Source organism: Neomonachus schauinslandi, unplaced genomic scaffold (genome assembly GCF_002201575.2).
Source record: "Neomonachus schauinslandi unplaced genomic scaffold, ASM220157v2 HiC_scaffold_2359, whole genome shotgun sequence".
In the NCBI taxonomy this organism is placed as follows: domain Eukaryota; kingdom Metazoa; phylum Chordata; class Mammalia; order Carnivora; family Phocidae; genus Neomonachus; species Neomonachus schauinslandi.
Window position 1 is genome coordinate 1 of NW_025411049.1, and position 4719 is coordinate 4719.

General features: G+C 43.0%; 1 pseudogene; it reads right to left on the minus strand.

Moving 5' to 3' along the window:
- Window positions 1-3158: 3158 nt before the first annotated feature.
- LOC110577524 lies at window positions 3159-3813 on the minus strand (annotated as a pseudogene).
- Window positions 3814-4719: the final 906 nt, after the last annotated feature.

Consider the following 4719-nt stretch of genomic DNA (forward strand, 5'->3'; position numbering starts at 1 on the left):
ATAATAATGATAAAGAAGGACAGTATATCATAATAAAGGGGTCTAGGTAACAAAAAGATCTAACAATTTTAAATATTGATGCCCCTAACTTGGGAACACCCAAATATATAAACCAATTAATAACAAAATTAAAGAAAAACTTTGAAAATATTACAATAATTGGAGTGGACTTTAACACCCCAATCACAGCAATGGACAGATCATCTAAGCAGATCACCAAGGAAGCAGAGCTTTGCATGTCATACTGGACCAGATGGCCTTAACAGAAATGTTGAGAGCACTTCATCCTAAAACAATTAGTAGTAGTAGTAGTAGTAGTAGTAGTAGTAGTAGTAGTAGTAGTAGTAGTAGTAGTAGTAGTAGTGGTATTTCAGCTACTGAGCTAGGTCAGACAGCTTTTGGTCTGAGGGCATGTGTTTCAAGGATTGGCACTGTGTCCAACGATGTGCCGAGTCCATCTCCCAGTACTTACTTGTTTCATAAAACTCCCTCTCTGCCAGGAGTCTGGAGTCATTGTACACATTTTGCACATCGGGTCAGATGGATATTCAATCATTCATGGTCCCTGTGCTGAGCTGGGTTGGAGGGCTCCAAAGTAGTAGTGTGCTCAGTGCACCGTCAGGATGTGGACTCAGCTTTCCTGTGCTGAGCCGAGTTCTGAACCCAGAGGTGTGGGGCCCAGGTGGCGGAGAATCCTTGGTGCTCTGATTTCCAGTGTCCCACTCCCATATGAGAAATGGGAATGTGCCCCTGAGTAGCCAGGCCATACTCACAGTGTGAAACTGGTCTAGGAGTTGCCAGGTGCATGGCAGGAGGTGTGGGCAGGTGGCTTGGAATGGGCAGGGACAGAGAAGTGGGCAGAGAATTTGAGGAATAGCAGGAAGAGCTGTGGCTAAGGGCCATTTCTCTCCTTAGTGCAGCTTCAGTCTTTCTGAGGCTTTTATAACAGCCCTGGGGCATCACAATGCCTTATTGTGATGTCACAACTATGTCCTGGCCAATCACCAGGACATTCTCAGGTTGTCCCCATTCGGGTGGCCAGTCACCAGGAAGCTCAGATTGCCAATGATCTATGGATTTCTCAGTGTCCCTGCTGACATCATTGTCTGGAGGCCATGTTTTAAAAGAAAGCAGATTAACTTTCCTTCAAGATGAAAAAATCATATTTGGGATGTATTCATAGTGAAGTTCATGGTGAGGGAGAAAGGACTTAACCAGTAGAAAGCTAAATGTGTCACTCATCGTCACCATTCACTAAAATGCAGACACCAGTATTAATGAAGACATGGGCCATTAAGACCTCAGGAAACGTCACACTTCAGGGGTAAGTCGATAACATGGCAGTCGAGTAGATGCTACTCTCCCTTCTTCCATCAAAGTTTAAGTAAAAGTGTAGAAAATGGTAGATATTATGTTTGGTATATCTTTGCACAATAAAATCGTCAATGAAACATTAGCAAACACAATCCAACAATACATTAAAAATATCATTTTATTCCGAGGATTCCAGTGTGGTTCGGTATTTACCCATCAATTAACATGATACATAGATACATGAACATTAGATACAATACGAACACATAAATTACTTTTTAAAGATTTTTTAAAAGAAATCTCTACACCAAACATGGGGCTTAAACTTACAACCCTGAGATCAAGTATCATGCGCTTCACCAATGACAGCCATAGGTCCCGAGGCCTAAATTCTTACTATTATTTTAACAAATAGCTTAAGTATTTTATTTGTTTGCAACTAAGCTTGTTAACAGTATATAATGAAAATGTGCAAAGAAAAATGTTGCAGGTTTGGTTAAATTTAAGTCAAAACATTCATTGAATCTTTGAATAAGAATATTCCAGAATTTCTCTAAGCCATGTGATAAGAACACTGTCTCTGAATATTACCTTACTTTGGAAGGTACTGGCATACACTTGAATTAAACTCAGAATTTTTCAAAATAAGCCCTAATTAATAAAACTGTTCTCTATTCAAACTAGGACAATTTTAATAGAACTTTCATTTCTAGAAACAATAATAAAGGAAACAAGGTATTTTGTAAAATGGGGTCCTGAACAAGTCACAGTCAAAAATAAATGTATACTTAACTTCCACCTCCTCAAAACAGAGGCTACTTTCTGTTGCACAGCCTTGGAAACAAGGTGCAGAACAGTCCGTAAGCAACCTTGCGCATGGGGTTGCCAAAACAAAGCTCAAGCCATTGAACATGCTCACTTCTTAGAAGAATTTGGGGGAGCCTGACCAAAGGGTCCAAATTCTGTTTTTAATAACTGATACAAAGGCAGAGGGGCTCCTCCCAAGTAGCAGTGCCACCAGGGGTTGACCCAGCTCCACGCTCACCTGTGTCGTGCTCCCAAGCAAACCCTGATGCTCCTGCTGCAGGGAGACCTTTTCTTTTTAGCGGTTCTATGTCCAGGAGCTCTCTGTGTGAATGAGGTGAGCACAGACTCCACATGGGTATTTGAAGGCTTGGAATCAAAGTATTTTTCAACATGGCTAGGCAGAGTCCATGTGTCAAACGGCCCGTCTCCACTTTGTCCTAATTCCTCAACACGCATTTGTAGACCTAGGACCACAGACTTTTGCTACGTCCTCATAATCACCCCTAGTGCCCATCCTAATTTATGATTCATATTCTGTGCCTGGAAAGAGTCCCTGTATTTAACAATAACACCTACAACATAAAACAATCCACCGTGACAACTTATATGGTCACAAAACATTAATGATCTTCTGTAGACCAAGCAAATGTTTTTAACTATAATTGTCGTGCATCAAATTCACAGCCAGAACCCCCAAGATCAAAAAAATATTTGCACAATATACATAATAACTTAAAATACACACACACACACACACACACACAAACATATACACACACAGTCACACACACTTCTTACAGAACCGTGCTTGGGGAAACCCCATTTGTTGAGTGCCACTGAGGGCATATTTTGCTAAACTGCTGCTCCAGGTATTTTTGTTTGGAAAATCTATCACAGTAGGGCACAGCTGTTTATTGGATGAGCAGAAAAGAAAGATATGCTTGTGGCAACCAGAAAGTTTTAAGGTCTTTCAAGTTGTATAAAGTGGACCTGCAGAAATGGTTACGTGTTCTCAGGATGCCAAGTTGTAGCTGAAATGTGATAACAAACCAGTTGCAAAAAGTGTACAGCAGCCATCTCTTGAGGTCAAACCTGGTACCCACATATGCAAGAAAGCTTCAGGACACATAGCTTGTTGTCCTTGTCCCATATCGTCACATAATCTGATCATGTGTGCATTTCACAAGAGGTTCATATTGTTTTGCTAGATTGGTATTGAGGATTTGCTCATATTCCTCCCGAATTTTCTCTTCAGAGTCTTTTAAAAGATGCTCACATATTCTGACTTGTCGGAGGGGAAAAGAGGGGTGGTCCTTCTTCATCCCAGAGGAACCTGGAGAACTAGGGGCTGTGAGTGCTGAGGAATGAGGCTGACTTTCCGAAGTACAAGCTTCACTCTGATTCAGAACAACTTCTAAATGTCTCCACCTCTGATAAGGACTATATTCTTGTTTTATGTTCTGCAAAATTTGTTCTAGTGTTGGAAAGCATGGCTCATTGTGGGGTGCGGTGGGGTGCTGCAGAGTCAGTTGTGGGGTCTTCTCTGGAAAAGAGGTGGTGGCTCGGTGTCTGGGGGCCTGAGGCCAGGGAGGGGCCGGGCAGAGGGGTGCAGCACCACCACTTTGTGGAGCCAGGGCTCCACAGCCTGGCCTCAATCTCCCTGGGATGTTTCAATGTTGCCCCTCACACCATGCCTCTGAGGGGTCGGGGAACAGGGGCAGATATGGAGGTAACTGCGGCCCAACCTCTGGCTCCTCAGCGAAGCTCACAAGCCAGACTGGCTCCAATCCCGAGGCATAAATTATTTATAAAAAATTGATAAGCTGCAATTTATTAAAATGAAAATCTTATGATCTCAAAATCTCAAAAATAAACAGCAAGCTCCAGACTTAGAAAATCTTGAAAAAAAAGGATCTCTTTCCAAAAGATACATGTGAAAAACAATTGTATTCGAAATATACAAAGAACACTTGAATTCAACAATGAAGAAAATAACTTAATTAAGAAAACCGACTGAGTCCCATAATAAACCATTCACTAAATAACATAGATTGCAGGGGAGGAGCAAGATGGTGGAGGAGTAGGAGATCTAAATTTTGTCTGGTCCTAGGAATTCAGCTAGATAGGGATCAAACCATTCTGAACATCTATGAACTCAACAGGAGATCAAAGAGAATAGCTACAACTCACTGAACAGAAAAGCGACCACTTTCTGGAAGGTAGGACATGTGGAGAAGTGAATCCAAGGTGATTTTTGGGAAGATAGATGGCGGGCTAGGGGGCCTCCATCAGCTGCTCCTGCAAGGGATAGAGACGTGGAGCACAAAATCAGAACTTTTAGAAGTCGGCTTTGCTGAGGGCCGTCACTCCAGTGGCTAAGCGGGGGGTGGAACACTCACTGGGAAAGTGTGGTCTCAGGACCCTTGGGGTCACAGAAAGACCGGGGGTGTCTGAGTGCGGCAGAGCTCCCAGGTATCGGGGCAGGGAAGCCCGTTTCAGAGACGGAGCCAAGGAGTGGTCTCTCAGTTCCGGGTTGCCATAGACTGTGATCTGCGGCACAGTCGGGCCACTGCTCCTCCAGTAGGGACCCAACAAGGG